The sequence below is a fragment of the Hemitrygon akajei genome, chromosome 17 (genome assembly GCF_048418815.1).
Source record: "Hemitrygon akajei chromosome 17, sHemAka1.3, whole genome shotgun sequence".
In the NCBI taxonomy this organism is placed as follows: Eukaryota; Metazoa; Chordata; class Chondrichthyes; order Myliobatiformes; family Dasyatidae; genus Hemitrygon; species Hemitrygon akajei.
In genome coordinates this window covers 40,088,018-40,102,376 of record NC_133140.1, presented here as the reverse complement: position 1 = coordinate 40,102,376, position 14,359 = coordinate 40,088,018, and the positions used below count along the sequence as shown (strand labels likewise).

At 37.6% G+C, this 14,359-nt stretch overlaps 1 long non-coding RNA gene across 1 annotated transcript in view; it reads right to left on the bottom strand.

Annotated features, from left to right (window-relative positions):
- Positions 1 to 5,347: 5,347 nt before the first annotated feature.
- Positions 5,348 to 14,359, bottom strand: part of LOC140740981 (uncharacterized) — a 76,344-nt gene continuing 67,332 nt past the window's right edge. The window contains exons 3-7 of the long non-coding RNA XR_012101974.1: positions 13,825 to 13,929; positions 10,310 to 10,443; positions 8,260 to 8,376; positions 7,767 to 7,879; positions 5,348 to 5,588 (exon numbers count right to left, since the gene is read on the bottom strand). This is a non-coding gene — a long non-coding RNA (uncharacterized lncRNA). The remainder of the gene's footprint in view (positions 5,589 to 7,766; positions 7,880 to 8,259; positions 8,377 to 10,309; positions 10,444 to 13,824; positions 13,930 to 14,359) is intronic.

Here is a 14,359-nt window from a genome sequence, read left to right as displayed (position 1 = left end):
CATGAACATTCATTGATATGTTAAAATGGCAAAGCTCATACAGATATCTTCCTTCCATAATATGCTGGAAAAAGTCAGCACAACTGGCAGCAACTGTGGAAAGAGAACTGTTAATATTTCAGCTCCGCGACCCTTTGTCAAATCTGGGAAAGAGAGATTGTTTTTAGCTGCAGAAGGAGGGGTGGATAGAGCAAAGAAGATATTTCTTAGTGAAACCAAATGTGTTAACGTAGCATTATGGTTTTCTGCCTATGTAATATGTGCAAATAGCAAAGCTGCAGGACAAGCCCAACAGACCAGGCGACAACTGTAGAAAAAGGAAAATCATGTCAAAATGATATCAGGCAGAAAGGACCAGTTCTGATACAGACAGGAAGAAGTGGGTTACCTCCGACGAGATAATTAACTGTTGTGTCCAAAAGCCGTTAGCATGCCTTGACAAACGATGTCATTCCACAAACAGGAATGAATGTTCTGTCTCTGTGAAAATGAAAAAAATATGACTTACTAAATCTGAAAATTATGAACTAATTAAAGTATTCCAAACCAACAAGGAATAATACACATAACTAAGGTCTAGGACTAACAGGTATGTTTGTTTCTTCAGTTGAAAATATATTTTCTAGTCTGGAAAGATCATTTATCAGTTGGAAGGATTTAGGTCTGAATAATTTCCCAAAAAACTGGAACTTTAATTCAAGGGACAGCTTGTCGCAAGTACCTTCGGAATCCATATTTCCTTACACACATTTACAGAATGAAGTCACATCTTAATTTTCTACCATTGAGAAGCTTGTGAAAACACAGGGACATTTGATCCACAATCAAGGCTGCCAACCATTCACTGACAGAGGTGCTAAGTGGTTAATGCTAAGGGGGGAAGTATTTTAAGTTCTTTACAAAACCCATGTCACAGAATATGTAAAATAAAGGCAAAGATAATGAAAAGCATAATTATGGCCACGTGATAAGGGCACATAATTTAAAATGAATTTTTCATTATATTGATTTTGTGCCTATGCTCTCAGCTTTTGGGGTCATGCTCTGGAACACAGAAATAACCATGTTTACAAAAGTGTGCCAAGAAGTCCCCATTTTAAAGAAATGAAATTGGATAAACAGGAGGAATGTCACTGAAGTGAATGTTTGAAGTTTTTTTCGTATTCCACATTTTTGCAATTTCCTGCTGCCTAACTTTGTTCCACTTGTGGAAATCCCTCGTTACATTTCTTATTATTCAGAGTCTTCTAACGTGAGTGCTGTTCCATATGCTACTTCCAAAACAATATTTCCTCTCTGAATGGTTCACTTACGATGAAATGGCTGAGCACTAGTTTCATTTTGGCATAAGCTATCCCACGAGTGCGAAGAAACAAATCTCAGCTCACCGACACATTACTTCCCGTGGTCACCAGAGGTCTGGCAATGTGCCGGTTGGAACAAAAGAGAAAGGGAATGCACTCCAGCCCGGAGGGGTGAATTTATTGCCACAGGGTGACATTTCTTCATTCGACAGCAGCACAAGTCTTATGCCATTACTGTATCACTAGATTTGTTCAAACTTGGACAGGGGGGAATCCAAGAGCCAGATTGCTTAGAGTAATGTATTATTTGTGACTGCAAAGCTACTTCTGTCCTGACATGCTATACTACAAGGTTTCTTTTAAATTGCTATCACTGCCCTCTTAGGTATTGTACAAACTTTCATTTTCATTTTTGTTAGAAAACAGATGCATTGTCTCAAGAACAGAGTTATGTCCATTTGTATAAAGTTATACAACAGAGTAACATAAATATTACACTGCTCTCTGGCTTTCTGGCTATCAAATGGCTTGAAAGCAACACAAAATCATAAATGTAAGCGATTCTGCAGATGCTGGAAATCTCGTCCTCCCCACCCAGCCTCCACTTTCTGTAGGATCGCACGCTCCCTGGCTCCCTTGCCCATTTGTCCGTCTCCACTGATTTCCCTCCTGGCATTTATCACTGCAAACGGGGCAAGTTCTACACCTGCCCCTAAACCTCCTCGCTCACCATCATCCAGGGCCCCGAACAGTCCTTCCATGTGAGGCAGCCCTTCCGTTGCAAGTCTTCACTTGCAGGAGATCACCTTTTGTGGCAGACAGAGTGAAGGGGGTCAACAAAACAGTCCCCCAATCTACCTTGTATACTGGGTCTTTCCAATGTAGAGGATGCTGCACCAGGAGCACTAGATTATTAAGGATGAGGTTTCTGAATACTTGGAGGCACATGATAAAGTAAGCTAAAGTCATCATGGTTTTCTAAAGGGGAAATCTTGCCTGCCAGATCTGTTAGAATACTTTGAGGAAATAATAGGGAGGATAGACAAGGAACAACCAGTGGATATTGTTTATTTGGATTTTCTAAAGCTCTTTGACAAGGTGCCCCACATGTTATTATTTAACAAAATAATAACCCATGGTATTACGAGAAAGATAGAAGATAGAAGATTGGCTGACTGGAGATTGGAGACAAAGAGTGAGAATAAAGGGGGGACTTTCCTGGTTGGCTGCCAGTGACTAGTGGTGTTCTACAGGGTCAGTAATGGTCTCACTTCTTTTCATGTTGTTTATCAATGATTTGGATGAAGGAATTGATGGCTTTGTGGACAAATTTGTGGATGAAGATAGGCAGAGGGACAGGTAGTGTTGAGGAGGCAGGGTGTCTGCAGAAAGACAGATTGGGGGAATGGGCAAAGATATGGCAGATGGAATATGATGTAGGGAGCTGCATGGTCATGCACTTTGGCAGAAAGAATAAAGGCATGGACTATTTTGTAAATGGGGAGAAGATTCAAAAACCTAAGAGATTTGGGAGCCCTTGTTCAAGATTCCCCAAAGGTTAACTTGCAGGTTGACTTGGTTAAGGAAGGGAAATGCAATGTTAGAATTCATTATGCGAAGACTAGAATATAAAAGCAAGGATGTAATGCTGTCTTCGTAAGGCATTGGTCAGGCACATTTGAAGTACTGTAAGCAGCTTTGGGCCAGGGCTTGTGCTCGCTGGAATTTAGAAGAATGAAGGGGGATCTCATTGAAACCTATCAAATATTGAAAGGTTTGGATACAGTGGATGTGGAGAGGATGTTTCCTACAGTGGGTGAGTCTAGGACCAAGGGGTCACAGCCTCAGGATTGAGGGACATCCATTTAGAAGGGATGAGGAAAAAATTCTTTAGCCAGAGGGCATAGAATTAGTGGAATTCTTTGCCACATATGACTGTGCAGGCCAAGCCAAGGTGGAAGTTGATGGGTCTGGACGAATCAGGGCATCAAAGGTAATGGGAAGAAGGCAGGAGTATGGGGTTAAGAGGGATAATAATCAGCCATGATAGAATGGCAGAGTAGGCTCGAGAGGCTGAATGGTCTAATTCTGCTCCTAGGTCTTATTATCTTATGTCAGTCCATGACCTCCTCTATTGTCATGGTGAGGCCACCCTCACTATCTAGGAGCAACATCTTATATACCTTCTGGATAGTTTCTAACTTGATTTCAAACACCGATTTCTCTAAATTCTAGGAATCCCTCCCCTTTTCTCTTTTTCCATTTGTCATTCTGGTTCCTATCTCACCCTTTCTTTTCTCTTCAGCTGCCCACCGTTTCCCTCTGGTACCCTCCTCCATCCCTTCTCTTAACATATTCTTTCTTCTTCAAACCTTCACCATTCCCACCAATCACCTCCCAGCTTCTTACTTCATCCCATCCCCACCCACTCAGCTTTCCCATCACCTGCCTTCACCTATCACCTTTCATTGTGTACTCCATAAGACCATAAACCCATAAGATGTAGGAGCAGAATGAGGCCATTTGGTCCATCGAGTCTGCTCTATCATTTCATCATGACTGATCCAATTTTCCTCTCAGCCCCAATCTCCTGCCTTCTCCCTGTATGTCTTCAAGCCCTGACCAATGAAGAATCTATTAACCTCTGCCTTAAATATACATAAAGACTTTGCCTCCACAGCTGCCTGTGACAAGAATCCCACAGATTCACCATTCTCTGGCAAAAGAAATTCCTCCTCATCTCCGTTCTAAAAGGACACCCATCTATTCTGAGACTGTGTCCTCTGGTCTTAGAACCTCCCATCATAGGAAACATCCTCTCCACATCCACTCTATCAAGGTCTTTCACCATTTGATAGGTTTCACTGAAGTCACCCCTCATTTTTCTGAATTCTAGTGAATACAGGCCCAGAGTCATCAAATGCTCTTCATCTGACTAGATATCCAATCCTACACTCTTTTTCATAGATGCTGCCTGGCCTGCTGAGTCCTTCCAGCATTTTGTGTGTGTTACTTGGATTTCCAGCATCTGCAGATTTTCTCTCATTTGTCATTCAATCTCACCAGTGCTTTATAAAGTCTCAACATTACATCCTTGCTTCTATATTTTAGTCCTCTTGAAATGAATGCCAACATTGCATTTGCCTTCTTCACCACAGACTCAACCTGCAAATTAACCTTTAGGAAATCCTGCGCTTTAGGAAATCCCAAGTCCTTTTGTGTCTCTGTTTCTTTGTATTTTTTCTCCATTTAGAAAATATTGTGTTGTGGAGCATAAAATGGTGCTAGTCAGTAAAAAAATAACCAGATCTGATACATTTTCTAGGGTCATGTACAAGCAGAGTATGTGTAGTAGTCATTATGATTTGATGATGCTCCTTGCAAAATTCACTACCTACATTAAAATACATCATCCATTACCAATTATAAACCTAATGAAAAATAGACATCAACTACCAAAATTAAAATGGTTATCTGCCTTCTTGTTTTGATCTCAACTACCATGCAACAACTAAATCTTAGAAATGCTTTAAAATGTTTAACATATTTTAACCAAATTCCTTCTTCTTCAGAAATATAATGCTGATTTCCTTTTACAAATTATATGTGATCCACATAATTACGACAGAATATCTTGCCAATCGCAGTGAGTGACAGAAACGCTGAATTTATTGAAATAAGGTTTTTCTGCACCCCTTCTGAGCCACCTCCAATTTTTGAAAGGTGTAGACTTTGTTGCAGAACTGAATCAAGGCTCACCTTTGTCAGAGGAAGCACTGGGTAATTTCATCAAAATTGATAATGTATTATAATTACTATGAGGGAATGTGTCCATTTTGTGCCCTAGTCTTTATACCAAAACTGTCAGGTATGATGAATATCATGTCAAATGCTGGGTTTATGTTAAAGATGAGGTAATTACACAGTAAATGCAATGATGACATCCACAGTTTATACTGTCAGCAGCAAATAATCAATTTATGTATAACAGCAATGACACAAAGCCTTATTTAGATTATGGACTCCTTTTATTAAGCTCAAGTTCAAGTTTTAATTGTAATTCAACCATACATGAATACCCATGAATACAATCAAATGAAACAGTGTTCCTCCAGGGCCAGGGTGCAAAGCATAACAGTCATACACAGCACAGGGCACCTTTAGCACATATAAGATAGTAATTAAATAAACAGTAACACAAAAAAATATATGTAGAGTATATAGTCCAAGTCCCTGAGTGATATGTCCCGTAGTTTATGAAAATGGATGAAATACTTTTTCCTTCTGTAAAAGAAAGATGCAAGAAATCAAAGTAGTTTCAGGAATCTTAAAATTTAGTTCCAACTGAAAGTTTGGTTCTTTACTTAATTGCAGCTAGTTAGAGCTTGCAGTTTCCTACATTACCAGAGTACTTCATCATCAGTAAAGTAACATGGAATGCCTTGGAGTCTTGAGAGGTAGTATGCCATTATGGTTCCCTCTTTCTCTTTCCAGCTACTTGAGACGTTCTTGTCCCATATCTTGCAGTCAGCAATAAGCTGCCCATTCAGGTTGTACTCACCTAACCTAAGTCCCATTTATTTCGATTTTACCAGTGAGAACTATCGGTTGAAGCTGGTAATGACAGGGTCTCCTGACCGCAACCCCACCTCACTGGAAGGGGAAGGCAATAGCAGGGGTGGAGGGGGAGATATGGGGCTTTGGGATGTATTGGCTAGAATAAGACCAGGCCATGGAACTGCTGCATGAAATTTGGTCATTGCTGAACCATTGCCCAGCTTCACTCGTCTTCGGAGTTGGCAAAGTATTATGAAGATTCAGACACATTCAAACTTCAATGTGCAAAGCAAATTTATTATCAAAGTACATATATGTCACTATATACGATCCTGAGACTCATTTTCTTGCAAGTATTCATATAAGAACAAAGAAATACAATAGAATCAATGAAAAACTGCACATAAATACTGACAAATAACCAATATTCAAAAGAAGGCAAGCTGTGTAAATACAAAAAGATAAAAATATTAAATAAATAATTAGATAAATATATAAGATTTAGAACATGAGTTGCAGTGTCCTTGAAAGTGAGTCTATCCATTATGTTTCAGGAGCCTGATGGTTGAAGGATAATGATTTCAAAACATTAAAATAGTTTAAAAAAATCAAAACATCTAAATCCAAACGTTACATTAAGAAATTAAAATTAAAATCTAAAAATTGCATTTTGAAGTTTTAAATAATCTCAACAATTCAAAATTACCTTTTTTTTTAAATAGGTACACTAGTAGCCATGTTCTATTGAAATGAGTGGAGAACTGCCTGCACTCACTCTGATAAGTCATGCAGATTGCTGGGGAAAGGCTGGGGAGATGCTGCAAAGTTGTGCTCACTGCTGGCCTCCGTAAAGGCTTCGGCTGTGGAGCCATGCCATAGAACTGCCAGCCAGGAGCTTGAGACATTTCTTTCCACTCAAATATTTGCATAGGAATCCTGAACTTCTTGACTCTAAAGTGGGGAAGTGTTGCCAGTTAAATGCAAATCTACCGGGTATTAGCATTTTCTCATATCATCCTGCTCTATAGTGTTGCTTGTGTATCTTCTCTGTCGACGGTCAACCAACAGCAAAGGCAATGGAAGCACAGAGGGGTGAAGAGATGAAGGACAATGGGGAGATGTAAATAATTATGAAGTTGCATGCTCTATTTTCATTTCATACACAGTGCATATAAATATAGAGTTATCAACACTTTCAAGAATTTGGAGAAACCCAGTGGACGTAATACAGGTTTTGCTGATGCTGAGGATACAGGAAAAGTAAAACTTGAAACCTGGAGCATCAGTAATGGAGAGGAGTATAATTATTACGGGAAAGCACTGCATGGCCAATTTTTATTATTAGAAAATAACTGGACACAAATTACGACAACATTTTTTTAGATTTTATACATAGGAAATCTATGCAGAAATAAGATTTTGTATCAATTACTTGGTCTCTCTCTAGTGAATTTGTTGACTCTGATGAGCATGTTTTCTTTAAAATGAGTGTTGAACACAACTTCCCCTACATTCTATCATGACCATTTATAACAATAATAATACTAAGTTGCGTTTATGAAGTGCCTTTAGTACAGGAAAATGACCCAGAATACTTCAGATGAAGCATATAAAGATCCAACTGTTGTAGTATATTTTGGCTTGTAGAAGGCATTTAAGATGTTGTCTAATAGATTATTCCTTTTACAAAAAGTCAAATAAAGATCAAGAGGGATAGATTCCACAAAATAAAAAAAAGGACAAAAAAAGACATTTTCTTGAAGGTGTCAATTCTATTTCTTTAAAAAAAAGATACTCTCTTTCACACTGTGAAAGAACTGGGTATCACTGACAGTAAGCTTCTTGATCAACCTGCAAGTTATAGTCCATTTTACATAGTTTTAAAAGCCATTGTTATTCGCTCACCTGAGATTAAAATTCTTGCCACAGCTAATTCCCATGATCTGTTTCACCATAAGGTAAAGCCACTTGGGTTCAGTGGTAGAATTTGATTCACAACTCCAGGTAACACATAATGCCTTCAAGAAAAGGAAAGAGGGAAAAATATTGACTGGGGAGAAGAAACAGGAAATTAAAAATATAGCAATACACTTGCTAATTACTGTATAATCTGACATTACAAATTGCATTACAATCTCCTTTTGGAAAATAACTTACATATATTGCATAAGCTTGAGAATACCATGATCATCAATTTATTTTACAGACGTTGATATTCATAGCAAGTTCTCAGAACTTGGAACAACATCCTCCATTCGAAGTCTTACGTCCCTAATTAACACATGTTCTTTCTGTTGGAAATACTGATAAACTTTGACTTTATTTATTAGTTCTACATTATAGAGCATCAGCTCCTCTCAAATACTTTATATGTAAATAGCAAAAACCCTGTTCTTACCAAGGTTGGTACTTTTGCATGGATTAGGGAAGAATATCACTGAGGAATTGTTAGGCACAAGAACATTATACTTCTACATCGACAGCTGTTTAACTCTTGTTCTCAGTACTCTGGATTCTGTAGGAGAGCAGCAACAAAAAATGATTAAGCCCTTTGGCCTTTGTTGCCCAATATCATTTGTGGTTTTAGAAAAAAAAGCTGAAACATATATACCACGAATACTCCTGTCTCAGTGATTTATTGTAGGCGCATTTTTGTAAGTTTAATTCAGGGAGAGATTACCCCTGCAAGCAATATGCAACATGGATAACAAATTGTTAATAGTTTATCAAGCTTACATGTTTATGTTCGATTTTGAAAAAGTACTAACAGATGTTTCCATTTATGGTGCACTTCAAGAAATCTGCATGAATTATACTTCAGTTAATGATATTTCATTGGATGAATTTAATGTACTGTTAGGCAGGAATTAAATACTATTTCAGCTTTTGTTATCACAAACTGTATTGGTGGAATTCACCCAAAATGATATGGGAAATTGTCAATGTGTGTTTTTAAATTAGGAAAAGAACTATTTGTAACATATACTGTATTAGACATGAGCAACTCTCTAATTGATACAAAACATATACGTGCAGGAGAGGCAAAGTTGTATAATGATGATTCTCAGACTTCTGTGCCACTACCCACTGCTCACTGAATTTATTTATTAATCTTATTCATTTGTTCACTGGCAGAAATGCAGCCACAGCGTGTCCCTGCAACAACTTTTCTCTGTGGCATCCCGTCAAATTAATTTTTCTCAATTTTCATACAATTCACTATTTTCTCATACCGCATATCATTTATAGACTTTAGTGTATTCTAATATTATGTGAGATTACGATTCTAATTTTTTGCCTGAGCAATATTATACAATGGAACCACAGATCTGACTACATATGGTTCTAAGATGCTTGTTACTTTCTTTATCTTTAATTTTCATATTTCATGTTTTTTCCAGAGGCTGGCTCCATCCTATTACATACCTGTCCATTACCTTTTGTGTCAATAACACGTTTGTGTACCTTTACAGCTCACTGATGTTTCCATTCGCCTTCACCTCTCTCCTATATTGTTTTTTAAAGAAGAAACAGTACAATCTTTTTGGCAGCAATCAGGTGCGTTATTCAAAATTATAGATGGAAAAGGACTCATGTTTCTGATTGCACAAAGCTTTCAAATCATTTATTATAAAATAATCCCTTGCTTAAATAAATACAAGCTATAAATTGCATAATCATCAGAAATATTCACTAAAAAGTGGTATTTTTTTTAAAAAACTGTGATTTAAAAAAGAGGCAAAGAAAGTTACGTATGTAGCTCAGCGAACTGTAGGCACTTAAACTTAAAAATAGAACATTCCTAGAGCTATAGAGTGAAACGTCTTGTGAAAATGTTTCAAACACAGATGTAAAAAGTCTAAATTAAAAACTGCTGGAAATATTTATCAAGTCATGCAGCATGTATGAGAGAGAAACATCGATCATTCAAAAGAACCACCATATACTAACTCTGCTTCGCTCCCTTTTAATGTTTATCTTTTCAAAAACTAACATTTCATGTTTAAATGTTAGGCATTTCTAATGATAACTACACTGAAGTCCTATCAACCATTTTGTAAACTGCAGTCTAACCATTCATCAGAGTAGTTCATGTTCCTCTGATTTTTAAAGCATCTTTATCATTTGCTAGTTTAGCTGTGAGCATTTGAGTAGTAATTCACTGCTATTAATGTCCCAACTGCTGATGCGGTCACAACACAGTCATAATGGTATTAGTTAGTGGTTTTTGTTATATAGTTTCATAAAATAGCATGCTGTGAAGAGATATAAGGAATGTAATTTAATCTCGACTGTGCTTATATTCATAAACTACTCAAGCTGTGCTCTCATGGTTGATGATGTCATCAGAACAACAAAATTGAAATACAACATCCAGTATTCATTGAAACATAGAAATTACAGCACAGAAGGAGGGCTTTGAACTGATGTAGCAGGCAGCTGCTCACTCTTCCTGCTGGAGTCATCTACTCTCAAATATTTTTCATCCATTCTTCAGTAAACCACACGCACTATCATTAGAGGCTGTGGAGCCATCATCTGCACCTTGACAAGTGTCGAGATTTGCGTGGCAATCCAGCTCCTGTAATAAGATGTAACTTTCGATTAGTGACGTAGTATTTCCTTTAATTTTGATATATTTTGAGGCCAGTCCAGTTCAGAATGGCTAATGCGCTGCGCCTAGTAGGTACGCTTACTGAAGTTTTGACGGCAACTTTCATTGTGTTGAGATACTTGCGTATTCTGCGTTTTCATTTAATGGTACAGCACTGAAAGATGCCATCCACCTCAGCCTGCTGATGCGTGATCTTCGAAAGAAGTGTCCTTGTGGTTCTCCATTGTCCCATTGCCCCTATTGTCAAACTGACCACTCCTCAAACATGGCAAACTTTGCTCAACCCCCTTTGGTATTTCTACACACTGTCTTAAAATCTGTATCCACTACATGGCCTCACCCGTGAAAACTCATACTCTCCAAATGTGTCTTACAATATAGATCACCTTCTAAGTATATCCTCTTAACCTCAACTTCTCCATGTAACAGAAGTGCTTAGATTTGATATCTCTCTGCTGATTCTTTCCCTTGCCCTCTTCATCATCAGGCAGAGAAACTTAATTTTTTTTTAGACACTTAATGTGCATTCACAAATCACAATCGCCAACTTCTGTCTCAGGGTGTGGCAGGAGGAATGGTATGCAGTAATTCGCATAATGCTATTACAGCACCAGCGACTCAGGTTCAATTCCTGCCGCTGTCTGTAGAGAGCTTGTACATTCGCCCCGAGATTGTGTGGGTTTCCTCAGGGTGCTCTGGTTTCCCCCCATATTCCAAAATGTAGAAATTAGTAGGTTAATTGCTCACATGGGTGCAATAGGCCGGCATGCCCTCATTGGGCCTGTTACTGTTCTGTATCCCCAAATAAATAAATAGGACAAAAATAATCATTATAATAATCAGTAGTATATTTGTGACAAGATTATTCTGCAAGAGACATGATACCATTTCTCCATGATACTCTAGGTAAAGAAATAATGTAATACAGTACTTCCACAGAAGATAATTTGTTAAAGAGTATTTCGGCCTCAAAAGCTTCAAATAAGAAAGGGCTTTTGTGAGGTATGCACTGGTTTTATTATTTGACCACACACTTTCATGTTCCAAGTGCAAGTGGTTTTACATATTATGAATACATGGAGAAGTTAAATGTATCACTGAAGCATTACTTGGAAATTGCAAAAGTAGTGTTATTAATTAAATACTAAAACAGTCATGGGCAAACCGAAAACAGCCTTTTAAATTGGTTAGCAATTTGTTTATACCCCAGCCATTTCACAAGTAAATTATGTCAATGGAAAGCTAGGGCGTGGAGCCGCAGGGAATGAGTGAAGAGCCATTGATAAGCACAAAATAATTAAGTGCAGCAATAGGGAAGCCAGTAGCATTTCAGCAGCTCTTTTTAACAAAGGGTGATAAATAGCACCATAATTTGTTGTAAATTATTCTTAAAACAAGCTTTCCTAGTCTCTCAGAAGTAAATTTAAAATAGACATTCTGTCAGGATCATCAAGAATATGATATTATGTATAGTTGACTCTTTTCCCATTGCTGCCATCAGGTAGAAGGTACAAGAGACTCAGGTCTCGCACCACCAGGTTCAAGAACAGTTACCACCCCTCAACCATCAGGCTCTTGAACAAATGGAGATAACTACACTCATTTAAGGATACTTTTATGTTTTAATTCATGCTCCTTACTTATTGCTTTTTATTTATATTTGCATTTGCACAGTTTGTTGTCAATTGATCCTGTTTACAGTTACTGATCTATAGATTTGCTAAGTATGCCCGCAGAAAAAGAATCTCAGTTTGTATGCATCCTGATAATAAATTTTACTTTGACTTTAAATATCTATTGCACATTTTCATTTATATTCAATATGGTGTGATCAAATCCCGGAACTCCTATTCAAGGAAAGTAAATGGCAAAATAATTATTTTACTCTTATTTTCTAAGATATACAGTATGTTCAATATATTACTCATAGGGAGAGCTTCATGCTGCCCTCTATTGGATAATGGAAGTAGTGCAAGTCCCACTGGGCTCCATCCTGTCTCCACACTGCCTGGAAAACTCAATTTTTGCACATGGTGCATGAGTAAGGATGGTTATAATAGGAAGAGAGATCTTATTTTCATTACATAACATAACCATATGCCTTACCTAAGCATCACCTGTTTACAGTGCTTTAAAGAGTGACAAGATAAAGTTTACAATTTCTGCCTGTGCGATATAAGAGTCTTGATTCTACACAAAGGCAACATGCTCAATGTTCTAACATCCGTGAGAAGTTCCAAACTCAATCCAACTTTGATGATATAATTTACCAACAGTCACAAACATGTATAACAAAACTTCCGCAACAAACTAAAAGGAAATTATGATCCTAACCAAATCCTGGTCTCACCATTTTAGATTATGCATTACAATAAAATATCAGGAAATATCTGTGTCTAGGATATGTGACTAGGGAGACTTAATCCTAACTGAGTAGCACTGAAGCATTAAGGCCAGAAATACAGGCTTCTGGTTTGGAAACCATTGCCAACAATCTTTAGAATCCACAAGATGTTGTTCTCTAAGAGATTGCTGAATTATCACAGACTTCTGTTGATGTAAAAATGGAAAATAAATTATTGCATTAGTCATAATATTGCATGACTTCCATATGATTAATGTTTACCCCATAATTTTCAGTTGTATAACGACAGTGGTTCAGCTGTTAAATTACAGGACTTGCAATCCCAAGGCCAGGAGAATCAATCTGAGATAAAAGCGGAAAATACTGTGAATGTTTACTAAGTTAGACAACAACAATGGAAAAAAATTAAAAGTGATTATATTTCTCATTTAACAGATGCTACCTAACCTGCTGAGCATATCAAATATTTTTTATTTTAATTTCAGATTTCCAGCACCAGCAGGTCTTTGATTTTTAAACAATTCAGAATTTGAGTTCCAATCCACCATCAAATCCCAAATAAAGCTGACCATAAAATGCTAGGATTGTTGTCAAAACCCTTCTTATTCATTGATCAAACACGAGGAAATCTGCAGATGCTGGAAATTCAAACAACAACACACACAAAATGCTGGTAGAACACAGCAGGCCAGGCAGCATCTATAGGGAGAAGTGCTGTCGACATTTCGGGCCGAGACCCTTCGTCAGGACTAACGAAGGGTCTCGACCCGAAAAGTCGACAGTGCTTCTCCCTATTGATGCTGCCTGGCCTGCTGTGTTCTACCAGCATTTTGTGTGTGTTGTTATTCATTGATCTCTGCCTTTTACGTGACTCCAGTCCCATCACAATGAAGTTGACTCTTAGTTTACTGAGTATGCCCGCAGGAAAATGAATCTCAGGGCTGTATGTGATGACACGTATGTACTTTGAAAATAACATTTACCTTGAACTTTGAACTTCAGAATTTCTCTGAAATAGCCTGTCAGGTTGTTCTCTTCAGAGCCAGCGAGGATGAACAATAAATGCCATGATGCTTAGATCCTGAAAACTGAATACATAAATAAAAATATACTGTTTTCTGTTCCTCTAAAATCACGCAACAAGTCAGAAGTAACAAAATGGCTCAGGCATTTCCTAACTATATAACCTTTAACAGCACTTTTATTAACTTCCCATTTGTTAATTCCCACAGCCTATTTCTCCTGCTTGCTTGTCAGCAAACCCTAAATCAATTAATTTCAGCCAATTAATTTCTAATTAAGATAAAACAATCAGAGCAAAACCTAGCTTGGACTGCCTGAAGAACTGGATCTGAGTTGTGAGGAACCATTAAACCTGAGGCACATTGAAAGTCAAAGGAACATATCATATCAGGTATTGTTTGGAAATTCTTCCTGAGCAATATATAGCCCTTGATTTCATTAATCCTAGGACTATACAAATTTCTTTAAAAATACTAGAGGGGGACAGCCACGCGG